At 40.3% G+C, this 27,963-nt stretch overlaps 1 protein-coding gene and 1 long non-coding RNA gene across 13 annotated transcripts in view; one reads left to right on the top strand and one right to left on the bottom strand.

Annotated features, from left to right (window-relative positions):
- The window catches only part of LOC140199449 (diacylglycerol kinase beta-like), a 566,317-nt gene that overhangs the window by 182,641 nt on the left and 355,713 nt on the right, over positions 1 to 27,963 (bottom strand). The window lies entirely within an intron of this gene.
- Positions 209 to 27,309, top strand: LOC140198610 (uncharacterized). Of its 3 annotated transcripts, none has more exons than XR_011886220.1 (3): positions 209 to 276; positions 14,230 to 14,345; positions 26,705 to 27,309. It is a non-coding gene; the product is annotated as an uncharacterized lncRNA (long non-coding RNA). The 3 variants fall into 3 exon arrangements; XR_011886218.1 differs by having other exon boundaries at positions 14,230 to 14,434; XR_011886219.1 differs by having other exon boundaries at positions 14,230 to 14,484.

Here is a 27,963-nt window from a genome sequence, read left to right as displayed (position 1 = left end):
ATACACTGTTAACTTTAGCGGTTATAAGTTTTAGAAATAAAACTATATCAATTTACCCTGACTATCTATTGCAATCTTACACAATAAAGAATGTGTAATGGGACCCGGAGCACTTTTAAACATAACTAAGAACTAAATTTAGACTTTAAAAAAATCCACTCCGTAACTGAAAACCAACTTCCTGTTATAAATACTTCCTTTTGCAGTGCTGTGACTTCTAAAAATGGTTGGAGCACTAATTCTCTTTGGATGACTAAAACTTTGAAGGCAGAACATGTATGTAAATCTGATTAATTATTTTGTATTATTTAAAACCATTGTGATCAATGTGATCCTAGATAACTCAATGCAAGGTATTACTGGAGATAGTTTTCCAGACAAATTTAAACATGGACATTTAAACAGCAGATCTGATCAGTTTACTATTTTCAAGCATTTGATATATTTGTATCTAAATGCGTCTAAGTAAAAAAATGAACCTTATCATTTTTTTCTAATGTGATAAATGAAGACCCTCAAGAAATTTGTTTTCAGGAACAAAACTTACTAACATATTAACACATAGTGCTCAATTCTGCTTTTAAAACCTACAATTTGACTACAATTTTCTATCCTACTAAGAGGGACTTAAAAGAAAATCAAGGTGAACCTTCCAATTTTGAAGCACTGAAGGTACACTGATACACTAACACAATAAACACAACCAGTTTATTAATGCTTTCTAAAATAACTAATGTGACTCCAAAATATACATTTCAAAAATCATATCAATGTAACATAAATAAGAGTGCCAATCAAGAATGTAACTGCATACTGTATAGCATATTACAAAATGACAATTTTCTGACAGTGTTGCTGAAAAAAAATGAGAGCATCTGTCTTGTAATGTCATGTGCATTCAGATCTAAAGTTACTACCTTTCATCAACTTTACAGCATCTTGATATTTGATTATGATAAGGTTATTAAAATAACCAAATGTATAGTATAAATGGAAGATACCTGATATGATGAATTCAACTTCGGTTGAAATACAGTTCTCAACAAAATTGTAACTCCTGCATTTATGTGATCCTTTCAGCCAAATCTCAGATTTTTAACATGTCAATGCAGCATTATAAAGGTGCTAACATCCATCTTCACAAGGAATTTACAAAAAAAAAATCAAATTCAAAATTCCAATCAACTTTATGACATTGGACAGACAGAAGGTGGTTAAAGATTAGCAATGCAACCTTTAGATTTACAAGCCATTAATAAATGGCCTGAGCTTCACTTCCACGGTGTCTGACCAAATAAGATCTTGTACTACAATCAATGCATTGCATTTATGGTGGTTAATGGTTCAGTGGGCATGGACTAAAAAAAATCAGAAATGAGAATTCAAATATGAATTTACTTTCCAATTAATAATCTGATATTTTAACTGGTTCACTGATGTAATAAATCTGCTATCTTTAGCAGACTTTATGCAACTCCCGACCTGTAGCGATTACATTGACTCTGAAGTGGCCTAGAAAGCCACCCACTTGTATTAAACTACTACGTTAAAGCAAAAGAATAATGCACTGGATGGAACTTGAGCATCAAATTCAATCACAGCCAAGGAGCTCCTGGCTCAGTAAAGTCTTCCAAGCACACGTCAAGGGACCCTCATGTCTGACAAAGTGAATAAATAAATCCTCTTTTCCATTTGTTAGATCTGCATTTACAGTGCACCTTCAGAATGTGTTGTTGCTTCAGGCTGCTTGAAGAATCCACATGAGAAACCACTCTGTTAGAAACAAATTCTAATAGAAATAAATAATAACCACCAAGGGGCGGTGTGGCACGGCATCTAAGCTGGAGTTAGTGCTCAGCAGAAAACAAGCCATTTTGTGTTTGACTGCTGCAACATTCATGGACTCAGGGTCTTGGACTATATAATTTTTGCATGACAGTACTTTACTGGTATCTTCTATGTGCTTACTATCTCATATATGTATGACTGTTGGTACTGTGCTTTGCACCCTGGCCACGAGGTAACACAGTTTTGTTTGGTTCTATTCATGGGTATTCATATATGGTTGAATAACAATTAAACTTGAACTTTGAACTGTGAATGGTGAGTGTGGGTGCAATGAAATCAAAAAGCCCCCGCCCCTTTATCAAACAAAAAAATCCTTTGTTATGGCCCACTAATTGACAGAATGAATCATTACAAAGTGGACAAACCTGTGAGGAGAGACTAGTTATGAAAAAAATTCTAACTAAAATTTTACTAATAACTGCGTAAGCAAAAATAAAACTAGTCAATATTGCAAAGACATTTGATTTCATTCACTTTTAGGAACAATTTTCCAAAAATCTTTATTATTTATGCTGTGCTATAGCATATTGGAGAATGAGTGCACAGTGTGGTGTTTTCGATCTCTCACTTCTGCCAACTATCATGTGTGACGCCAAGCAGAGCTACCAGACGGATGATGCTAATGAGAGAGATAACGGAAGACAATGGAGAAACATTCAAAATGCTAATAAGAGAGAAGAGAGAGATTAACGAGAAAGAAACACAATTCAGATATTGACAGACCGTTTGCTTTAAACCTGAACTGTCTGAGGTTTGATGGACAGGTGATACCCCAGCAGGGGGATAAAAAGAGCAGGTTTGCTAAGGCACGGCACGCCACGAGGCCCTGGAAAGAGCAGTGTGCCCCCACAAGTTGGTGAGAGTTTAGAGGACCGGTTCGTGGGAATCGGTCAAGAGGCTCACAGGGTGTAAAAGTACAATCGGTGGGAACCTGGGGTGTGTGTCCGCCCTTGCCTGGGTGCCGGGTTCACCGTGGAAGAACGATCGTATCCGGAATGGAGGGGTCACAGTCGGTGACCACAGCAGGATTAGAAGACATCAAAAGGTCTGCCCGAAACCAACTGCATCTCTCACTCTCTCTCCCCAACGGTACAACAACAGCGATTACTTTGAACTGCACTAAACTGAACTGAACTCTGCTTCACCGATCATTTTACCCCTAGACTACGATAGAGCTTGGTTGATTCCTACTACCCTATTTGTGTGTATATGTGTGTATTATCATTGTTAACCTGGTACATTTATATCCTTGCAATTAGTGTACTGTATTACTTATTTCTTTAATAAAACTTTATTAGTTCCTAGTAATCACAGACTCCAATGAGCATTCCATTTCTGCTGGTTTGGCAACCCAGTTACGGGGTACGTAACACAACCTTTTGGGAAAGTGACAAATGTGGGCACAGAGAAGACGCTAAAGCCCTGAAACTCTCATAGGACTTCTCTCAAGCTGGTCCCGGCGTGGCACAAAGGCCATGGTCTAAAGCCACTTAACTGCCATGTCAGTTTCTACTGGTGCATATTAGATGCTAAGAAGATGAACAGGTTTTTCTCTAAAAAGAACCTTTCATCTAAGAGCTGCACAGAACTCAGCTCTTGAAAGTGATGGCATTCTCCTAATGATGTAGCTTTTGCACTTTTGATGGTACAAGTGTATGTGGAAAGAAATAACACTTTAAAGCTGAGTTACTATGGATCACCCTCAGACTGAGCACAATGCAGCCACAGTGATGAGGCATAGCATTGAATCAAAGTGCTGAAAAAGCTGATTCTGAATGGTGCCAAATTTCTGGATTATGGTTTTGACTGTACCCATCCAGGGCACCTTATGATGTGCATTTCATTATTTTCCTCAAGGGGTGCGCAAAGCATCAAACCAGTCTGGTGGGAAGGCACTGGAAGTGGCAATCCCAGTATTTGCCTTGGTCATGTGTCTATGCAGTTTCTATCCAACAATGGCATATAGGAACCTGATGCTAGGGAACACAGTGACGAGAGTATTCATAAATATTAGGAAAGGGTTTAATAATTTTCTTGTTAAGCATGATCATTGCCTGCTACGCAAACTTGTAATCTTCCATTTGTCAGCCCATTATCTGGCTGTTATCTAGGCCCTGCTTCACTTTTCTAGTAGAACATATCACAGTAAACAGCAGGTGTAATGTTGACTGCCTGTTTTGAATGGACTAAACAGACTGTAAGACCTACTGATAGCAAATGTATACATAACGAGTCCAGTGTTACTGTAGACATTTAAATACTTTATGCTACAGGGATTCAAAGATTAACCCTGGGATTTAAGTAATTATTTTTTCCCCATTGGTAACAGCTGGTTCCTGAATCTGAGTAAATGTGAAGCAAGAAACTACTCAGTAAAGAAAGATAACAAGTTGTTTCCTCCTCCTGCTGCTGCTGCTGTTCTTGCCAATTTTCTTCTCTTCTCTCCTGATGATATCGACTCATTGCTGGATTTTGTTCCACAGGCATGTTTTCACCCCCATTGGGGAATGCTAACAGATTATTGCAGCTCAGCCAGATCTCTTCAACCACTTTTTTAATTTAAAGAATGTACTTTATTGATAAAATTTGCTATTTATTTTCATTTTTTATCATCATTCTCAGTATGAGCCATATTGCATTAATTTTCCTTTATAATCTTTGAGCAGAGTCCATCTTCTAGCCCTTCACTGTACTGTGATAGAAGGATCTTAAGCTGCAGCTTCTCTGCTACGACATTTGCAGCAGCTGCAATGAACTTTAAGTGCATCCTTCAGGACAGGCCCTGGATTTTGGAGTGTGCCTTCCCTTATATACTGAAAGGCCAACCTGGACCAGAAAGCCTCTGAGAGAACGTGGTATAGACAGACCAGAGGTGACGGTTCTCCTGCTGCAGCTGGTGATGTCTCAGTTTGTCCTCCTGGGAAAGGCACAAGGTCTGATGTCATACAGACAGAAGAGATTACAGAAGCTGGAATCTACAGCACAAATAAGATGCTGGAGGAATTCAGCAAGTTGAGCAGCAGTGGTGGGAAATATGGAGTTAACATTTCATCAAGACTTTTCTTTTGGAATGAAAGGAGGAGGAAAGGTACAGCTAGTACTAAGCCAGCCTTTCCATTCTTCCATTCTCCAACTACCTATTACCCCTCCTCACCTGGATCCACCCACTGCTAGCTCTTACCCCTCTTACCCACTCTTTTCACCTCTATATACTCATAACCTGACTCTCAGTTCCTACAGCACCATGTTTGTTGCTTACGTTATGCAGCTGTTGAGGTAAACCCTCATGGGGAATCTTGCATCACTATTCAAACCTCTTGTCAAATACACACCCCAAACAAAAGATGGACAACCATCGCATCATGAGTACAGCCACCATTAGGGCAGCATGAAGTAGTGCTGAATCTGGCACTGCATGAAGCATCTGCCCCCTCTCATCATCAGCCAAACAAGGTCACAGTGCTTCTTTGAAACTTCTGGTGAGGGGGCAGTCTACCAAATGACCTTGACATTCAATTGGGGGAGGGGAGGAGGCAGAATCCTGTGATCCATATTAAGCAGTGTGGTGGATCACCAATTTCCAATCTCCTCCTTGTGGATAAGGCCTTGCTTGCAGAATACATCATGCTGCCAACTCGACACAGCATGGAACATTTCTAGCAGGTATAAGCTGATCTATTCCAGCAGAGCCAAGTCTAACTCAACTGGCCAGCTGCTACCTCCTGAAGAGTTATTTGTCCTGCAGGCACAACTAGACCTTGCCAGCTCATCCAGACATCTGTCCAGGGCTGGACTGACCTATGCCCATTTGGAAAGTTGCTGAGGACAATGAGTGATTAAAAATGCCAATACGTGCAATCAGGTGATCAGGTGTCTGCACACAACTTACAGTTTGCTGACACCTCAGGCTGAGTCCAGCCACATTGAGGGTGCTGTTGAAGTCACCATTCAGAATGTTAGCCACAATGCCTTCAGCAGCGCAAGAGTCTTTCATTGCTGGGGAACACACATTGATTAACCTGTGGGAAACATTTTTGTACTTTACATCTAATACAAGAGATGGCCACTAACAACTTCCGACTTCAGTGATGATGAAAATGTATCTCTGCAGCTGGATGGAGAATGATAATCACTGGCTTCCAACCAGATTGATTCCCCGTGAAATCACCACTGCGACACAGGCTACAGTCTCTACAAAGACAGCAGCTGAGACTTGACCCTGAAAAACTCTTTAACTCCCTTGTGTTTTGAGAATAGGATCTGGTTCATTACTCTGTCCCAGCATACACATAGCATGCATTGACTTCTGCACTTACTGAGGGCAGAGGTACAGATTCTGACCTCCCACAGAGACTGAGCTCCAGAGTAGTGAAGCAGGCAGTGCAGTTGCTTGATTCCTGCTGGAAATCCTTTCCTGCTTTCCAACTTCCATAGCATGGAGCTGGAGTGGACAAATGCTGCACACATTCCACTTTCCTTTGCTTTCTGCTTTACATTGCCACTCCTAGATTGTTGGAGGTGAGTTGGAGCTGTTGTTCTGGACACATTTGTTCCTGTTTTTTTTTTTGCTTGGGTGTATTGGCAATATAACTGTTTGCTCCCTATCACGATGTGCTGTTTCCATTGCTGACTTTGTTGATCCTCAGCAGAGGAATCATCTACAGTGTTTGACCACCTGCAACACCTGGAAGGGCATCTCTGTGTTCTGCTTTATTCCATGCTCTGGAATGCTTTCCATTTCCTCTGTGACTCCAGATTGGGTTCCGTGCTCCTTGCTTGGAACCATATTCTTTGTCCTCCAGGCTGTCATTCTACATCAGCGGGTCCCAAACTTTTTTGGGTTGCTGTGTGTTTGGCTCCCACACCACATCCCCAGCATCCCTCTCTTCTTTCTGACTATTACATAAAAACAATAAAGAATTTTGATTTATGATGCACAGTGAAAGAAGATAGGAACAGCAAATTCAAAACAGTGCCAAATAATTGCAAAAACTATTCAAATTTACAAATAAAAATTCAAAGCTACAAAAATTATTTAATTACAGTAAAAACATATTTCAACAATAATTTTAGAGTGTATATTAGTTGTCCAATTATTTACTACATCATTGCTTTTCACTGTTCAATGAGATGGATGGGCTTGGTGCAGCGATATCATCTTTTCAACATCAGGCTGAATGTCACTCAGAAGGAGCCTCAGATCTCATATTCGGTAATTTGAAGTCTACTTTGTTGTTTTGAAGGGCGTTGGGAGATTGCATTGAAACTGTGCTCCACTAAATATGATGTTGTAAAAAAGCTTCAGCTCAAAGATATCTTGTATCAAGATCAGTTCTTCCTCCATCCTTCCTGCTAATTCCTCATTACAAGGAATGGATTTATTGCCTAATCTGGAAATTGGTTTGAGAGAAGATCCTGAAGTATCTCTGACATATCCATACCCAGCTCACCCAGGTGGGCACAGCATACTTGAAGATCATCACCTGGTTTTCTTTCTTTTTCTTTCACCTCAAGAGAGGCTAGGGAATTGGAAAAAGTGGCGATAATCAATATTGCACTTAAGTAGAGTTAATTTGGACAGAAATGCGGACACGACTGATTTGCCTTGGATAAGATTCTCATTATTTACTTGCAATTGAAGATTGATTTCATTAAACTTTGGGAATAATTCTGACAAATAAGCAACGTCATGCCTAATATTCTTGAGTCGATTACTGAATGAAGCATTCAAGTCTGGAAAGAATTTTATCAGTTTCAAAAAGCACATACAATTGTGTCAGGTGGTTTCCTTTTGCAAGTCATCTGACGTCTGTGTATACCAGTAAGCGTTCAAACCATCATCATTCTCAATATAAAGCTCTTGAAAGAGTCAAAAAATGACAACATGGGAGCTAATTTTATTTACTACTGTGATAAAACAGCTACATCACTGTGATTTAATGACTTGTGCAGCTGATCACTTAGGCATTTTAGTGACAAAATGTCATCTGTAAGTTACATAGTGAATGGCAAATATGTTAGGTACAGCTTTTTTTTCCAAAGAAGTAATAACCCTATGGTGGTGTCCTGTCATTGATAGAGCCCCATTTGTTGTACAAGCAAGAATGTTGGTGAAGGGAATGTCCTTCTCTTTGAAAAATTGCCCAATGACCTGAAATACTGACTCCCCCTTCTTATCTGTTTCCAGTCCCCTTGCAAATACCAACTCTTGAACCACACTTTCGTCTTTTATGAACATCACCAAGAAGCAAAGATTCACTGGCTGACAAAGCTGACCCATCCAACTGTAGAGCAAATTCTGTTGCCCTAAGTGTGTTGCACAATCTGTCTTCCACATTCTCAGACATTTCATCTATTCGTCTTTGAACAGAGTTGTTACTGAGTGGAATTACTTTAATTATTTGGTCTGGTGACTGGTGATTTATGCAAAACCATACACAGAATCCACTCCCCGCCCCCCAACTGCTGGCAGAATCAGTTCTTCTCCAATTGAATGGGGCTTTCTAGATTTAGTAATGAACAATGAAATGTATAAAGTATGCAAACTATCATTTTATTGTTCTGAAGTGCCAGCACACGTTTTGAAGTGTTTTCCGTTTCTAAGTTTTCATGAAGTGGCTGACGTTTTCATTGCCTCATTTGAAAAAAAAGACGTTTGCACACCACAGACACATTGTCTGCTGTTGGTTGCATGGTGTTGGTATAAATCCATATTTCAGATACTCCACACTATACTGTCTACACTTCTTTTTAGTTTGGTCTGCTTTTACCATTTTCATTATAGATTAAGGACCATGGTCAATCATCTATTCTTTAAATCTAACCTCAAACACTGCGATCAATAAAGGAGAAATTTATGATGTCACTTTAGCTCTGGCAAAGCCTGACACTGCCTGAAGGTACATAAAGTGGGACAGTGATATCTTGGTTGGGCTGTGGGCTAGAAAAATGTGGTCAAGATTATTCGAAAGGGCAGATGCTGAACTTTACCCATTGAACTCTATACCCTAATTCGCAGGAATTGCATTACTGCATGATTAGAAAATGGGACTCATTCTAGCTAACACTGTACTACTGTAGCAAATGGCAACAATGCGCAGGCTGGGCCCAGAAATAAGATTATTTCTTCAATCCAGATTTCTCATGATATGCCAAATACAGAAATCTCACATTGTTTTTCGACAACTATAACACGCTTCGAGCAAGCTACAAGAGAACAGCAAGTTAGCAAAAGATGAGATGATTATGTGATCAGTGTAATCAATTGAGGAACTGAAGATCAAATGCTTATAATAAGTAATTGATTTTTTAATTGATGCCTGTAATTCTTCAGATGTCCTTCCTGGCTCCCATCTGAAAATCTCCTTCATGGGGAACTCATGATACCCTAGCTTTAACAGAATTCATTTCGATCTGTCTGATATCTAGAACCCATGTCCAAGTCATCAAAGAGCTCCACTGCCATGGTTCAGGAGAGATCACTGTTTCTTCCCTCCCAGTTGTGCATCCTCATCCCAGAGAACTGCCTTCCTGATAACATTCTCTCCTTTCCCAAGTAAATGCCCTTATCCTGGGAAACTTTCATTTATGTTAACTGCTTTCCATTACCAGGTATGCAGTGTTCTAAGTGTTCCAAAGACAAGCCACTGGATGACAACCAAAAATCCTAATCTATCTTTTCCTTCCTAACCCAGAAGGGGTTTGAACTAGTGTTCTTCTGGGTTGGCATGGCTCTGTAGCTCACTGAATCATCTTTATGGAATTTAAATATTGATTTTTATTAATGAAATAGTAAAATGTTCTGGTAATTTTGATCTACAGGCTTTGCCAGGATACAAAATTATGTTTTAAGTTGCACAGATTCTCAGGATGTGGGTAATACTGGCTTGGTCAAACAGGGTGGAAGTAAGCTGCCTCCCTGAATGGCTTGAGTCTGATTGCTTTTACTTAGTGAGGGATTGCGACTTCAGGGGGTCAATTACAAATCAGCAACATCATCGCTGGATTATAAGAACCATCTCAGTAAAGAGAGGTAACAATATCTCCTTCATGATTACCCTCAGCATTAGTGCACCATAAGACTCATTTTCCTTCTCATCCTGACTTACTTAACCCACCTCCCCCCCACACTCCCAAGATCAGAAATTCACAGCAATATCACAGAACCACCATCCATGTGTTTGAGCAGCAATCACTACACCAAGATATATCCACTTCCAAATAAGATACTAAATGCAATTTAATCCATCCGGGTTTCATGTGCTGTACACCTTATTCCTGTAGTCTAGAATTGTTGATTGGTTTCAATTTTATTGATGGGCAGTTTTGGCAATGAGATCTGATACCCTTGATGTTGGCTGGACAGATCTATTAATGGATGTTGATGATAACCAGCTAGGGTTGACATGGAGATAATCATGGGGTTATTATCCCCACCTCACTCCATGTCCACTGATGTTCTTTACAGCCTTAAATAAAAATTCTCTGATCCTCAGTTCTAATAAATGCCCTTCAGTCTGAAATGTTAACTCTGTTTCTCACTCCACAGACTCACTGAAAGTTTCCAGAATTTTGTTTTTGCACTCAAGGCTGTGCCCCACCAATCACAGGATTGTGGACACCGATGTACCAGAGGGATTGACCAAATTGATTTAATGCAAAGGGCATTAAATCTGAAGAATAATTAGCTGAGCAAATCATTCATGGCACTCTAACTGAGGCTGAATTAAAAACCCGGCTCTTCAGCTGATCTGGAACATACATTTACAAATTACTAAATTAAATTAACCCCTTTGCATTTAAAAGTTCATTCAGAGTAACTGGTGCTTTTCACTTAAAGTCAAATTTAATCTGCCACCTGTTCCAAATATTGGCTACAAGTTGTGTCTTGATGTGGCCTCCTCTATAAGGGTGAGACCTGATGTAAATTCAGGAGTTGTTTTGTTGAGCACCTCTGCTCCATTTGCAAAAAGCAGAATATCCCGGTGGCCAAGCACTTTAATTCCTATCCCCATGTCTGTCCATGGTCTCCCCTTCTGCCACCCGAGGTCACTCTCAGGGTGAAGGAGCTACACCTTATATGCCGTCTAGGTAGCCTCCAACCTGATGGCATGAACACTGATATACTGAGGTAATGTTCATGGATTTATTGTCCATTCAGAAATATGATGGTAGAGGTGAAGAAGCTGTTCCTGAAACATTCAGCACGGGTCTTCGTGTTCCTGTATCTCCTGCTTGATGGTAGCAATAAAAAGAGGGCATATTTTGGGTGATGGGAGTCCTTAATAATGGATGCTGCCTTTTTGAGGCATCACCTTTTGAAGGTGTCCTGGATGCTGGGGAGGCTGGTGCCCAATATGGAGCTGGCCGAGTTTACAACTTTCTGCAACTTTTTCCGATCTTGTGCAGTGGCCCTCCAAGACAGATGGTGATGCAACCAGTTTGAATAGTACATCTGTAGAAATTAACAAGTGCCTTTGGTGCCATACCAGTTCTTCTCAAACTCTTAATAAAATATAGCTCCTGCATCAATATGTTGGGGCCAGGATAGATCCTCAGAGATGTTCACTTCGAGGAACTTGAATCTGCTCATCTTTTCCACTTCTGATCCCTCAATAAGGAGTGATGTGGGTTCCCTCAACTTTCCCTTCCTGAAGTCCACAATCAATTCCTTGGTCTTACTGATGTTCAGTGCAAGGTTGTGTTGTGACGCCACTTAACCAGTTAATCTATCTTACTCCTGTACACCTCCTTGTCATCATGTGAAATTCTTTCAACAATAGCTGCGTCACTGGCAAATTTATAAATGTCGCTTGAGCTGTGCCTAGCAACATAATTGTGGGTGTAGAGAGAGTTCAGTAGTGATTTAAGCACGTATCCTTGAGGTGTGCCAGTTTTGACTGTCAGTGAGGAGGAGATGTTATTTCTGATCCGCCCAGACTGTGGTCTACCAGTGAGGAAATCAAAGATGCAGTTGCAGTGGGAGGTGCAAAGGCCCAGGATTTGAAACTTGTTGATTAGAACTGAGGATATGATTGTGTTGATTGATGAGGTGTAATCAATAAACAGTAGCCTGACGTAGGTATTACTATTGTCCAGGTGATCCAAGGCCAAGTGGAGGGCCAGTGAGATTGGATCTGCTGCAGACCTACTGTGGTGGTAGGCAAAATGCAATGGGTCCAGGTCCTTGCTTAGGCAGGAGTTTATTCTGGCCATGACCAAACTCTCTGTCTCCATCCTTGGGGACAAACTGTCTACTGATATCTTTTATAACCTGCCGATTCCCATGTCCATCTTGACTACACCCCTTCCCACCCTGTCTCCTGTAAAAATGCCATTCCCTTTTCTCAGTTCCTTCGTCTCAGGCGCATTTGTTCCTATGAGTCTTTCCTTTCTTTCTTCAAAGTATGGGGGTTCCCTTCCTCCACCATTGATGTTGCCTTCACTTGCACCTCCTCCAATTCCTGGACATCCATGCTCACCCCATCATCCCACCGTCTTTAAGGGATGGAGTTTCTATTGTCCTCACCTACCACCCCATGGAGCACTACATCGAACTCATTATTCTCCATTATTCTCTGCAAATTCTGCCATCTTCTACAGGACCCTATCACCAAAAACATCTTTAAACTGCACCCCCCCCCCCCCGCTCTCAGCTTTCCACAGGGGGATCCCTCCCTCCATGATTTCTTCATCCATTCATCCCTCCTCACTGATCTCCCTTCCAGCATGTATCTCTGCAAGCGACAGAAATACTATGCCTGTCTACTCACCTCCTTCCTCACCTACATTCATAAGCCCAAATAGTCACCTGCGAACCTGTTGGAGTCGTCACCTGTAAAAGGAAAATTTCCCAGTGGCCGACCATTTTAATTCCTATCCCCATTCCCGTTCCGACATGTCTGTCCACCGCCTCCTCTTCTAACATAATTAGGCCATTCTCAGGGTTGAGCAGGAACACCTCAGATTCCGTCTAGGTAGCCTCAAACCGATGGCATGAACTTTGATTTCTCCTTCTGGTATTTTTTCCCTCTTCACTCTCCCTCTTCTTCCATTCTCCAGTCTGGCCTCTTACCTCTTCTCCTCACATGCCCATCACTTCCTCCTGGCGCCCCTCCTCCTTCCCTTTCTCCCAGTGTCCACTCACCTCTCCCATCAAATTCTTTTTTCTCCAGCCCTTTGTCCTTTCTACCCATCAGCTCCTAACTTCGTACTTCATCTCCTCCTCCCCCACATCTGGCTTTAGCTATCATCTTCTAGGTTGTCCTCTTTTCCCTCCCCCCACCTTTTTATTCTGGCTTCTTCCCCCTTCCTTTTCAGTTCTGATGAAGTGTCTTGGCCCGAAATGGTTGACTGTTTAATTCATTTCAATTGATGCTGACTGACCTGCTGAGTCCCTCCAGCATTTTGTGTCTGTGGCATTGGGCACAAGTTGTTTTTCTATTTACAGAATAAAAGTATCTATTTTGCAAGACAGAATTTATAAAATCTTATTACCTATTGCATTGCAATGATCATTATTGCATGTGTTATGAAAGATGTGCTACTGGGCAGCGAAGAGAAAACTAGTGAAAATTTGTGGTGGAAAGAAATAAACACAGGAAAAAATAAAAATTGGTGACTAATCTGTGCAGCCAGAAGAAAATCCACTGCTAGGATCACACAATAGGAATGCTTATTGTGGGAATTGGTCCGATTTCATTACTTACATTTTAAGCTCCTCAATGTGCTCTGGGATGTAATCATGATACAATTAATCAAACAAAATTTTACTGCTTTCAGCTTTGTAATTGGTACAGTCCTGAACTCGTATGAATCATTTTGTTGCATCATAATTTTCTATCTTGAGCAGAGATACTAGTGCTTCTCTAGGGAGCTATAAATGTGTTATAAAATATGAATCTAAAATTTAGAGAAATTAGCTGAGTGACTCATAAGTACACCCCCATGCCCACTCCCACACATGGACCCATTTCAGATGTGCCAGTTTTGACAATTTAATTTTGCCTACGTCACCACTGGGAAAAATAATGGGTCAGATTTTCTTGCCAGAATAAGGGTGATTCTGACAGCACTCAAATGTTAGCAATGGGTAAATGATACAGGAAATTAAACTGAGGTGCAAATGTGAGATCTGATGCCACTTCCCAAATTTTGCTGCTGAAATGTTATACTTTTACAAAAATGTGATTTTGCTGAGTGCCTCACTGTGGAAATGTACTAGATAGTCTGATTACTGTATTCTCATGATAGATATCAACTAAGCTCATCACAAAGTTGTCAAATATACAGATCCTTTTAACGACATGACAATTTCTGATTACTGCCAATCAATATCACTGGCAATTAAAATTAGTACACATGTGCATCTCATTTCTTTAGGTATTAACTATGAGATGCGGTGTGAGCTGATGTTTGACTCCATTTCGCCGATTAGTTTCCATTGTGCACCAATTAAAGCAGTGAGGAAGACTGAAACATTGAGGCGAATGTGGAGGGTGAGTGCCAACTGCCTGCCTTCTGATCACTGGTGGGATCGCCCTGTTGCCATCGAGGGAGCCTGTGTGGCATATCGCTGTGCTGGAGGGTAGGCCTCTGTATCTCTCTCTTTCGATGATGTTGGAAGACATTACCAAGGTTTCCATATTTATGAATTTGGACTGTGGGCTACTTCAGTTTTGTGGTTTCTATATTTTGTGTTTCTGCTTGTTCTTTCTTGTTTTTTTTTGTGCAGTGGGAAGGGGATTTGGGGGTCAACGTTCTTGTGCCGTTTTTTGCAAGAGGAGGAGGTCTGGTGGGGGGGGTTGATGTTCTTTGTGTTTTTGTTAGGTTTTTGTGTGGGGAGAGGGGCATTTGGGGGCCGATGTTCTTGTTGCATTTCCTATGCGGGGGAAGGTTTTGGGGGGGGGAATTGATGATCGTGTTGCCATTCTTTTTGTACGAGGAGGGGAAAGTTTGTTGTTTCTCTCTGAACTGAGTTTAATGGTTTTACTTTGTTTCGTGGCTACCTGGAGAAGGAGAATGCTGCATACATACTTTGATAAGTGAAGCTTTGAATCTTTGAAGCTATTAAAAATGTTAAGATTTAAAATGCTTTTATAAACATTTTCCCCCATCCTCTTAATTCTCTTGCTTAATCAACATTTTCTTTCTCTTTAATTCTTTTCCTATATCAGTTATCAAATAAAATTCACCTATTCTAATTTGGCTTTCTGCTCAGAATTTCAGTCTGATTGGTTGAGGAGATGCAGATACTTTCTCTGCTCAGTCAGGTGTCACACAACCTTTCTCCTACTCTGTGCTATTACAAGGCCACCCTTACAATGGCTAACAACACATAAGATACCCTTTAGTTAATACTGTCACTCTGCTGTTCACTACAAACCACCCTGCCTCCTTTCTAAATATGTCCCTTTTTAAATTTTGGTCTCTTTTGTTGCCTCACATCATAACCTCATAATGCTCAGATAGCTCTTCTACTTTTAAGATGTTTTGTGTTTATGTACACGTACTGGAACCACACAGTAGAATCATTTGTATTCTGTCCATATATCCTATCAGATTTCTTCTTTTTCAGCCCTTTATCTTTTCCACCTATCACCTCCCGCTTCTCAGTTCATCACCTCCTCCCCCACCCACCTATATTCCTCCTTACTTGGCTTCACCTCTCACCTTGCAACTTGTACTCCTTCCCTCCCCCCCCTCCACCCCCTGCCTTCTTCTCACTTCTTCTCCAGTCCTAATGGAGGGTCTCGGCTTGACTCCTTATTTCTTTCTGTAGGTGCTGCCTGACCCACTGAGTTCCTCCAGCGTGTTGTATGTGGATTTCCAGCAGCTGCAGAATCTCTTGGGCCTGTATATCAATCTGTCAAAAGTCTTATTATAATCTTGTTCTGAAGTAGAAATGGCTAATACGAGGTGGCTAATTTTAAGATAATTGGAGTGAAGTATAGGGGGATGTCAGAGGTAAGTTTTTTTTAAACAGAGAGTGGTGGGTGTGTGGAATTCCCTGCCAGGTGTGGTGAATACACTAGGGGCATTGAGAAAGTCTTAGAAAGGCACATGGATGATAAAATGCGGAAGGCTATGTAGGAGGGAAGGATTAAATTGATCTTTCAGTAGGTTGAGGTTAGCACAACATTGTGGGCTGAAGGGCCTGTACTGTGCTGTAATGTTCTATCTTCTATGGAACTTGTGCCTTCAGAATCATTGAAAAAATGAGGCAGAATGGGATTGTCCTTTACCAAGATCTGGAACATAGATGGTGAAACGGTTAGCACTGCTGCAGAGCTCCAGAGAGCTAGCATCAATGTTGATCTTGAGGATGATCTGTGTGGAGTCTGCACATTCTGAAACCATGTGGTTTTTCTCCAGGTGGTCTGCTTCTTTCCCCCCATTTCACAAAGTCACTCCGGTTAGTATGCTAACTGGCTGGAGTTAGTGGGTGGCAGGAGAACTCAGGGGAGTTGGTGGCCGCGTGAAACAATGGATTATGGAGCAAGGAGTGGTGAACAAGATGGCCAGAGATGGCATAGAAATATAAAGGCCACATGAAACATCTCTATTACCTTCTCTTTCTGGTGAAAAAGCACAGATCCTCTTATTCCACTTTTCTGAGTCGGACTGTTCTTCTAGGGCTCAAAGATACTCCCATAAATTCCAATGTAGATCTGAACCCATTGGAGAGGTCTCTTCAGGGCCCTGAAGACACCACCTTGATTACAAGTTAATTACCCTAAGCTGAGTAAAAAAAAAAAATTACAGCCAGAAAAATACTGCCCACAAGTAACAACAAATGGCTTTAAAGGATCTTCATGATCTTGAGTGAGCTAGGGCTTTTCTTATTGGAATAAAGGAAGATGAGAGATGATTTGATAGAGCTGTATAAAATGACAAGCGGTATAGATCGAGTGGACAGCCAGAGACATTTTCTCCCATGGTGGAAATGGCTAATACAAGGTGGCATAATTTTAAGGTGATGTTGCCGCACGTGGTTAAGGCATTTGTCTGGTGATCTGAAGGTCGCTAGTTTGAACCTTGGCTGAGGCAGCGTGTTGTGTCCTTGAGCAAGGCATTTAACCATACATCGCTCTGCGATGACACTGGTGCCAAGCTGTATCGGCCCTAGTGCCCTTCCCTTGGACACCATTGGTGGCGTGGAGAGGGGAGACTTGCAGCATGGGCAACTGCCGACCTTCCATACAACCTTGCCCAGGCCTGCGCCCGGGAAACCTTCCAAGGGGCAAATCCATGGCCTCACGAGACTAACAGACGCCGATATAATTTTAAGGTGTTTGGAAGAAAGTATAGAGGGACGTCAGAGGTAAGTTTCAGTTTACAGAGAGTGCAGAGTGCATGGAAAGCACTACCAAGGCTGATGGTAGAGGCAGGTACATTAGGAACATTTAAGATGGCACATCATAGATGGGCACATAGATGATACAAAAATGGTAGGCTCTATGGGAGGGAAGGGTTAGGTTCGTCTTAGGGTAGGTTAAAAGTTCGGCACAATATCGTGGGCCGAAAGGCCTGTACTGGGTATGTTCCATGTCACAGTAAGCGTATTGCAGGAGGAGAACCAGAAAACTTACCTGTAATGTACTGTATCACTCAGAAACACTACTGCGACCATAGAAAGCTGAACAGACTAAACCTGGCACACTGCAACAGGGATCGATATCGCATCTCAAACATTGCTTCTTGTGCTTTTAACCATGATCAAGTGCGGTGCAGCAGTGTAGTAATTGTTAATGACTTGGTTAATGGGATAGAAAACAACATAGCTACAGAGCATTGTTTCATTGAAAAGAGGGATGGGGGGTGGCTGGGAAGATATTATCAATTGTTACTTGGGTGGACAAAGATGGACTAAGTGTGAACAATGGAGCGACAGAGAATTTGCTGGAGGAACCCTGCAGGCTGAGCAACATCTGTGTGACCTGATGCAGAACCTCGTCCACTCACTTCCTCACACGGATGCTACCTGAGTTCCTCCAGCAGACTGTTTCGTGCTCCAGATTTCAGCATCTGTTGGCTCTTCTGTCTCCAATGTGTAGACACTGTCCTGACCAGAAAGAGCAGACAATGTGAACAGCAAGAATCAGAGGGTCATGGCTGCTACTGGAGGACCGGTCAGTGTTGGATCTGAAGTTTTGTAAGACTGGTGGAAGATAAAGGAGTTTGGTGGTTTGACCTGAAGGATAGAGAGTAAGTGGTGGATTTTTAGCAGTGTAATCTGGCATTAGTGAAAACCTAGGCTACACTTCTTTTGCATTAAAATATGGCTCCCTAAAACTGCTTTAAAATACTCTTGAAAGAACAGCCCCAAAGAGGGAAGAAAATTTTGACATTTGTCATTATTTAGGTGAGCTTGATATTGGGAAAATAAAGATAAGGCATCAGAAAATTTCAGTCTGAAACAAGTATATGATGTTAGTGACTGGCATTAATTCACAAAAAAAGCACAAAATTGCTTTCAGGCTGTTTTGTGTGGTTTCTAACTACACAGAGCTGTTTTTTACAAGCACTGTATCAACAAATTTCTAGGCCCTTGCTGTTCCAGAAATTACATGAAACAGCCTCTCCCAGGACAGTTTGAACCAAAAGAAATGACGCATAGGGAACAGTGTTACTTGATGTGGTCTGACACTGAAACGGTCTCAAATTGTGCTGGTGTGATTCACACCAGAGTGTGTCTCCCAGAACTTTTGGACTGATGCAAGGTACCCACAAACAGCTATAACTAGTTTACTTTGGGTGAGGTACATTTTCAATTTCTTTAATCAAAAATAACAATGTTAGCTGATTAAATTTCTCGGTCCATATGAATGTACAAAGACAAATGAGTATTTAAGGAAGCGAAAAAAAAGGGATGTTTACACTGTTTTGTATATGAACAAATATGCCCATGACCAGGCATTTGGAGGATCAAAATTCTATGTAGGTAAATCCTTAAAGTGACATTCATCAAATAAGATATTTGATGGTTCAGTAAGATTGCTGGTATTTTGGCCCTTATATCTGTAAAGGTTTGGTTATAGGCTATGCTGCAATATCATTTGCATCTATTTCATGCATTATGTTGTCCCAAGTTGTTAACACTAGCGATATAAAGCTCATACTTTAATTAGAATTGATTATAATAGATTCCTTTCCACTTGCCCTCATCTTAAACACCTTGTTTGGAAAATCTCACCTGGTCTGATTCTCTGATCTACTGCTTACCCCACTTTGCAGTTCTGATCCTGGTCCTCATGGCTGCCTCCACAGTTTGTTTCTGTAAATCACAACTATTTCCATCATAGTACTTTATCACTGTGATGAAATATCTGCTTTACTCGTTGCTTACTGGTGAAACATATAGGCCTTACTGTTTGCCTCCTGCACAGTCGTGCTGATCAAAGGATACCTTCAGTATGCTCCTTGTGTCTCAGAAGGTATATTCTATGCTAACATCATCCACAGATATTATAAACCCACTTTTAGAACTATCTTGTATTCGCGCCACAAGCTTCACCACATCCCTTGACTTGTGTTTTAGTATACAACACCTGCATACCTTGGGTCATCCCCTCTACCTAGAGAGATCTCAGGTTTCACACCAGCCCAGGCTTCAGATCCCTCACTAAATGGATTGCTATCACATTTCAACTGCACCACAATCCTCACTCACTACATACCCTGCATCCTCGACCCAGGCTGCACTGTCTCCCACTGATCCAGGCAGCTACATGCTTCCAGAGTTTCTCTGTTTGAATTGCAAACAACTATTTAGTTTGTCCTCTTAGCTTTCAAAACCTACTTGACTTGCAGTCATCTCTGGTGAAGTACCAGTGGACTCCAAAGTCCAGCTGGCCTCTGGATTTCTTGTCGTCCTATGTAACAATCCTTTCAAAAGCTGTCCTTATTGCAAGTGACTAGATCTAACCAAAACCATGCCCACTGGTGCCTACTGACAGCCCATAAAAAGAGGAGGAAGCTGGACCCAAGAATGTAAAACACTTTTCACTGGAACACTAATATAGAGACACAAGTTTAAGTTGCAACATGGAATATTAAATTCAAGTAATCACAAAAAACTAGAATCTTTAAAAAGCTAATCTCAGTAACAGCAATCACAAAATTACAGGATTATTGTTCAAATTAAATTCTTGCAGAGAATGGAATCTGCCAGCCTTGACTCCAATCTCACTCAAATTTAAAATTAAATTTAGCAGGGTACAACAACTATAAATGCTTCAAATTGGTCCACCTCATGTCAGACTGGTCTTCTCAGAGCAAAGGCTGCTTCCTAAAGGATGTGCCTTTTCGCCGACACGTTAAGACAGGCCTCAGTGTTACCTGCTTACCAAAGGGAAACAAAGCCCTTCTACAACACAAGAGTACGTACAACAGCTGTTTCTATATGGAATTGAAAAGTGAGGAGGTGCCAAACAATCTGGTCCCCTCCCTGGAGTCCTCCACAACATGTGTTAGTAATCTGCTACACGTGGTCTTCTGTCTCTCCAGCAGCTAATATTCTGGATGGATTTAATCAACTGGGTCTGGAGGCTCAGAAACTTATTCAAACTGATCTGCTGATCTTGTAGAGGTGAGTAACCCAGGGGTGGCTAGAAATAGACAAATGCTCACAACCATGTGCTCAGAAGAATCCCTCACTGCACTCTTAAGTCTGCTCAATTGTTCACTGGATAAATTTACTGTTATGAAAGAAGTGACAAATCTAGTTAATCACTTTTTGTTTTACAAAGAATGGAAGACAGCTGTAGCATATTAAAAACTTGTTTATATTTAAGGATTTCAATTGAGCAAGAAAATGTTTAAAGACTTGCACATTCAACTTCCAGTGCAAATTGCCTATAGTTTTACCAATGCATATATTTGCTATTAATATTCCTCTTACAGAATTTGAGTATTTCTTGTGTGTACATGCAGACACTTTATAAGAGCAACATATTAACTGAATGGATATTAAGAGGCAACTACTTTAGCAAAGCAAGTTATATTATGAATAAAAACATACCCATTTGACAAGACTTTGCCACTTTAGAATGCAATACAGTGCACAGTCAACAGTACTGCATCTTCTCAAAATGTATCCTTAAAAAGGAATTCCTCTCAAGTTCTTTGTACCCACAGGTTCAGATTGGGCTACTCAGAACACAAAAATCAGAAGTTTATTAAACTAAACTATTGCTATTCAGTTACATTCAATGATATGGAAAAACCCATCAGGATAGCCTCTAAAGGTTCAACATCATAGGTTTATATAGGTCAACTGAAAAATGGCTGGAAGACGCATCCCAGCCACAATAGTTAGAGCAGAGAACACAGTCCAGACAGTGCAGGATCAGGCCCTTCAGCTCACAATGTCTGTGCTAAATACTACGCTGAATTAGTCTGGTTCTCTTCTGCCTGTGCATGGTCCACACCCCTATATTCCCCGCATATTAATGTATCCATCTAAAAGCCTCCTAAACACCACCACCACCACATTTACATATTACCATTTAACTATTTATGGTTCTATTACTATTTATTATTGATGGTGCAACTGTAACGAAAACCAATTTCCCCCTGGGATCAATAAAGTATGACTATGACTACCCCTTGCAACCTGTTCTGGGCACCTACCACCCTCTGTCTAAAAAACCTGTCCTGCACATCTCCTTTAAACTTTCCTCCTCTCATGTTAAACCTATACCCTCTAGTACTCAGCATTTCTTATCTTTGTAAGAGATCTTGTTTACATTATTTATACCTCCTATAGTTTTCTAAACTTCTGACAGGTCTTTCCTCAGCCTCCAACACTCCATAGAAAATAATCCAAGTTTGCCTTTATAGCTCATACCCTCTAGTCCAGGCCTTTCCAAGGTCTCACATCCTTCCTGTAACTGGGTGACTACTGCACACAATAACATACTGCCGTGCCACAAATTATGATTTTTAACCAACTAGCTATATTAACAATAATACATAATCAAGGGAAATTAAACCAATGGTGATCACAAGAATAAAATGTATTAGGCAAACTAATGGAGCAGAAGGATGATAAGTCTCTTGGATCTACTTAATGTATTCTAGGGTCATAGAGGAAGGAGCTGCTGAGGTAGCAGATTCACTGGTTGTAATCTGCCAAAATTCCTTGGCTTCTGGGGAGGCCCTGGAGGATTTGAAAACTGTAATTGTAACACTACTATTCAAGAAAGGAGAGAGCAGAAAACAGGAAACTATATGCCAGTTAGCTTAATGTTGTAATCCATTATTAAGGAGGTACTGGCAGGATATTTAGAAAATCATGACAAGTAGAGTCAACATGGTTTTGTGAAAGAGAAAACTGAATTTGACAAATTCACTAGAGTTCTTTAAGGATGCATTAGTGTAAACAAAGGGGAAATCAGTGAGTGCGATGTACTTCGATATCCCGAAAGCATTCTGTAAGATACTACATAAAATGTTACAATACAAGGTACAATGCACTGTGTTGTGAATAATGTAATGGGGTGAATGATGGGCATGTGGTTAACTAACAGAGAATGAAGCAACATTCTCTGATTTGCAGACAGTAATTAGTGAGATACCAGAGGAATTGTTGCTGGGCCTCAACTATTTATAGTCTGTGTTAATTGCTTGGATGATGGGACTGAAGGTACAGTAGGCAAGTTTGCTGATTGATGGGGCAAAATAGGTGGGTTAGTATGTTGTCAGGAGGGTATAAAGAGTACATAAAGGGATATAGATAGGTTAAACGAGCAGGAAAGTGCAGATGAAGTGTAATGCACAAATTTGTTGGGTTATTCACTTTGGATAAGAATGATCAAGCAAGTTCTTATTTAAACTTTAAATGTGAGACTACAAAATGTGGCAGTGCAAATGGTTCTGGGGATTTTAGCACACGAAACACAAAAGTCATATTTAAAGAATGGCATACAGCACACACATCAGAAGTCATGTCTGCAAGATTAACAAGATTGTTCCTTGGGATGAAGGGAATGAGGTAAGAAGGAAGACTAAGCAGTATGGGTCTATGCTCAGTGGAATACAGAGAATTTTATTGAAGCACATTATGTTATTTTATGTAGGGGATGGACAGGATGAATGCGAGAGGTTGTTATCCCCTAGGAGACACTGTTTCTGAATAAGGAACTGTCTATTTCAGATGGTATTTTCTTCTACTGGAGTGTCATAAATCGTTGGTCTGTGGAAGCAGAGTCAAAAAAATGTTAAAGGCAATTCATCAATGTATACTTAAGCTACAAAGAGTTAAGGAGCCTGCAATCTTTATGCGGTCTAGCCTACGAGCAAGAAGGTGGTGCAAGGGATGTTGAGGCCAAGACTGACTCAACCATGATTTTACTGAATGGGAGAGCCCGTCTGGTGGTGGGGCCAACTCCTGTTCCCGTTCCTTCTGTGTTCAGTTTGTACCTGCACAGTCACTATTCCTTTGTTTGGCTGCTGTAGCAAAAGGAAGGCTTCTGTAGCACCACACGCCCAGAACTCCCGCTACAAACCATTGCATCAGGTTCTGCAATTACAAGCCATGTTTGTGCCGTGGAATGGTCGTGTCATTGCCAAAGTTTATCTGTTTATGAGCAAAGTCAAAGGGTTTCAGTGCATTTTTATCCCCTGCTCCTTAATTTATTAATGTGAACAGGGTGGAAGTGGGACAAAAATTATAATAAAAGCACATAGACTTATACTTATGTTTATTTGGCCCTTTGTTCATGACTGTGACTTGTGGGAACTTAATAAATAAGCTGAATCTATTCTAGGGTCTTATAATGCCTTTAAGTAGGAAAGTCTGAATTTATATCACAGAGCTACTATGCTGATTGTGCAACTTGACTATGAGCCATGGTAGGGAGGCAACAATTTACAATGCTCCTTTGAGGCATTATTAAATAATCGAGTTTGTAAATAATCTCTTTTATTACTTGGGGCGTTTTAAGGCTTTAAAGTACTCTTAAATCACAGTTCTTTTATGTTTGCCTGCCATTTCCTTCTCTGCTCCGCTGACATACACATTTTCAGTTATCCATTTCAAGATGCTGTTTCCGTCTGTACCTCAGCCAACGTAGTACAGTACTATAGAGAAAGGAGCAGAACAGCACAAGGACAGGCCTTTTTGTCCACAATACTTGTCCCAAGCATGAAGCAAAACTAAAGTAAATCTCTTTGGCCGGCACATGATCCATATCCTACCATCTTCATATACCTATGTAGAGGACTTCAACATTTTGTGTGTGTTGCTCAAGATTTCCAGCATCTGCAGAATCTCTTGTGTTAATCCCACTATTGTATGCTGGCATCTCTTTTAAAGAAGAAATAATTTGGAATAGTTTGCTTAAAAATATTAAGTAACATTTTTGGGTGCATTAATAGATGATGGGGTGGAGATACATCCCTACCAAAGGCAGTATAAGGTGCTCCTTCCCTCCACTTGTAATTTCCTGCCATCTTATAATTAAAACATACTATATTAAAAAATTTGACCAGTTTCCTTTCAATTGATCTGGTGGGCATAATGGGTCCCTGGCTACTTAATATACACCAGTAACAAAAACCAACTGGTTATCTAAATTCTGTTCTTAAATAACTTTAATACATACTGATGGTGAAGTTAACTCTTCAAAAAAGTTAAATGTTTATATACTTAGTTTAAAAAAATTAAATTACTATTAGTTTGGATGGTTAAGACCAGAATTTGAACCTCCCGTGATTCATGTATTATTTATCCCTGGACTAGCTCTCACACGAGTATTATCAATATCTCCGTTACTTTAGTTCATCGAAATCACAAGGGCTGAGAGCATGATTTTTCTCCAGCTTCCAACACTTTATAAATCAAACAGCTGGAGGGCTGGTGTATCAATGACTGAAACAGCATGAGGTAAATGATGGTTTCAAGTATCACCAATACCATCAATCCCAATGATGGATTAATTATGCTATCCAGACTTAAAACATTCCCCATGTTTATGAAAGCACCTAAAGCAAGAACGGAAACAACCACTTACAGCAAGTCAGTATTTCATTTTCAGCATTTCCATTCATTGGCAATAGTTGCATATATTAAAGACACATGACATCTAGATTGTTCTTTGGATAGTAGCTTTATATATTCAAGTATACCATCCTCAGATAAGTAATTACTTTTTAAAATAAATGATAAATCATTTTTTTTCCCGATCAAATCACCCGACTTGAAGTCATCCAGGGATTTATTCCTATTTGTGAATTACACAATTGTAAAGACATGACTTTCGGTGGAACAGTGCACGACTTGTTGCAACAATCTAGCACTTTAGCACCACTAACCAGGGCTGAATTTTGAGTTGTAAGTACATTATACTTAGAGTATGCAACTGTGCTGTTGGTGAGAGAAAAAAAAGCTGCTTCTGGAAGTGATAGTAACATAAAAGCAGTAGGAGTAGGAGGATTATGAAAATGAGATCTGTGTAAACCACCTAGTGCTTTTTTTTACTATCTTTTGGGGTTAATTGTTTTAGTTTTCAAGTGACATGTATGAACTTCACTCTTTTCTGAGAAAGCAACTTTTTTGTGTACAACACTGTTCTTTGGACCCAATAATAAAATTTTCTTATTTATGAAACTTAAATGTAAAAGCATAGAAAATAATTTGAATTTAATTTTGTATTTCAAAAGTACATATTACAGCAAATGTCCTATGATGCTAAATTTCAACTGCCTCAATTATCCACAAAGATTCAAATCTTATAAGCACATCCACAAATGCTTGGCCTTACAAATTTTGTTTTGATGTCTTTGAAATTGAACCAACAATGAAATGCAAAGTTTCAAGTTACATTAATTGATGGGTTTCTAATTTGCAAATGTAATTACTTCCACACTCAGTTCAAATTTGGAACAGGGCACCAGCTGCACAATAATTAACACCATGCCTATTGCACGAATACAGTCCTGTCATCAGCTGTATAACCTTCATTAACAAACATCCTGTACGCATACAATACTTAATTTAGAAATGGTTAGAGAAAGTTGTCCTTTCATCTAAAAAAAAATGACATAAATCAAAATTGCATTGACAAGACAAATACAACATTTTTAGTATCTACTAAAGGTTCTGAACGAAACAAATTAAAATATCCAGGAAGACATTGCCCTCAGGCTGCATCACAAACTATGAACCTTTCCCACTGATTCCACGCTCGTCTCAGACTACATCCTGAACCACGCTATTTGCAACTCCATGCACTCTCCACCACATTCTAACCTGTCCATCAAGTTTATTCTTTTCAAACATATTGCAAGAATTTTCCATTTAATTTTCAAAGGTATCATTATTACAGTAGGAATATTAAAATCTCAAACTTAATGGAAAATTCTACAGTAAGTAGTGGCTGTGGCCCATTATTGAGCACATCCAGATGCAGCGCCATCACAGGAAAGGAAAATCCATCATCAAGGACCCCCACCATGCAGGCCATGATCTCTTCCCAATGCTACCATCAGGAAGGTGGTACAGGAGCCTCAGGACCCACACTACCAGGTTCAGGTATAGCTATTACCTTTCAACCATGAGGGGTAACCAAAGGAGGTAGTTTCCCTCACCCCATCACTAAACCGTCCCTACAACCTATGGACTCACTTTCAAGGACTCTTCACTTATGTTATTGATACTTATTGCTCATTTATTATTTTCTCTTTCGTATTTGCACAGCGTTTGTCCGTCCTGTTAGATGTGGTCCTTCATTGATTCTATAGTGCATCTCGGATTTACTGTGAACGCCTGCAAAGCAATTAATCTCAGGGTTGTATATGGTGACGTACAATATATGGACTTTGATAATAAATTTACTTTGACCTTTATTTGGAGGAGGAGGAGGGAGGAGAAGAAGATGGTGGTGCGACGCAGCGTGCGCAGCCGTCCCGAATGAATATCGTATGAGTTAACTAGGGGTTCGTGCACAATCCATATTTGACGGAGACAGCTGTGAGAAGCACGGAGGAACACCTGGAGTAACTTCTGAAATGCCCGCTTTGCTGCCGCTGTTACTGTGCGATCGAGAATCTCCGGAGACCAAGGCTCCAAATCCTCAGCTTTGCCTATTGCCTGTTGCTGGGGCTGGGGTCGAAGCGCTCGGCAGAGATGGTGCTCGGTGTCAGAGAGCTGGTCGGAGGCTCGAAGTTTTCAGACGGTCTTGGAGTCAACTGTGGTCAGATGCTTCCAGGATGCTGCATCGGCAAGTTGGTGGTGCCGGAGGTTCACTGTCCACGTGAGATGATGGGACTTTCGAGAGACTTTGAGACTTTTACCGTGCCATGGTCTGTTCTTATCAAGTTACGGAATTGCTTTGCACTGTTGTAACTATATGTTATAATAATGTGGTTTTGTTAGTTTTTAAGTCGGTTTGTCATGTGTTTATCATTCTGGAAAAACATTGTATCATTTCTTAATACATGCATTACTAAATGATAATAAAAGAGGACTGCTTGTCCTCATAATCTAATCTAATCTAATTTAAATTATTTACAGACAGTTGCATTAGAAGATTTGCCTTTATGGCTGCTGTAAACTATAAACAACAGCTTTCTAAAGAAAATTTCCCGATCTCTACCTTCACAAACTATAACTTGAGCCATCAAATTGGTCTGTTTAACCTTCTGTTTTCCTTGTAAGTTATTAACTTATGACGTATTCTCTTAATATTTAGTTAGATTCTAGCTCCATGATAATCTTCTTGACTACAGCAATAAATGAAACTCTGTTTTTCTCCTCCATTAACTAGGGTGCTAAGGCCTACAACTCCATGCTGCTCTTCTGAGAATTCGACTTAATTCCATTCTCAGTGAAGTGAACAAAACCAATGCTCTGAATCATAATCTAGTAATTATTGAACAGTTACCATAATGATGGATCGAAGTAAACTGGGCAGTATGCTGGTGCAGTAAGACTGAAAAACAGACATTTTATATTGTTAAACCATTAGGCACACTTAAATTGAAGATTGCTGCTTTGTGGGAATACAAACTAATATTTGCCACCATTTAATATCTTCTTTGAGCTAAACAATATGAATTGCTATGAGTCCGGATCTCAGAGTCGTATAGCACTAGAAAGGCTCATCAGCTCAA

This window comes from Mobula birostris, chromosome 6 (assembly GCF_030028105.1).
Source record: "Mobula birostris isolate sMobBir1 chromosome 6, sMobBir1.hap1, whole genome shotgun sequence".
Lineage (NCBI taxonomy): Eukaryota > Metazoa > Chordata > Chondrichthyes > Myliobatiformes > Myliobatidae > Mobula > Mobula birostris.
This window is presented reverse-complemented; position numbering and strand designations above follow the sequence as displayed.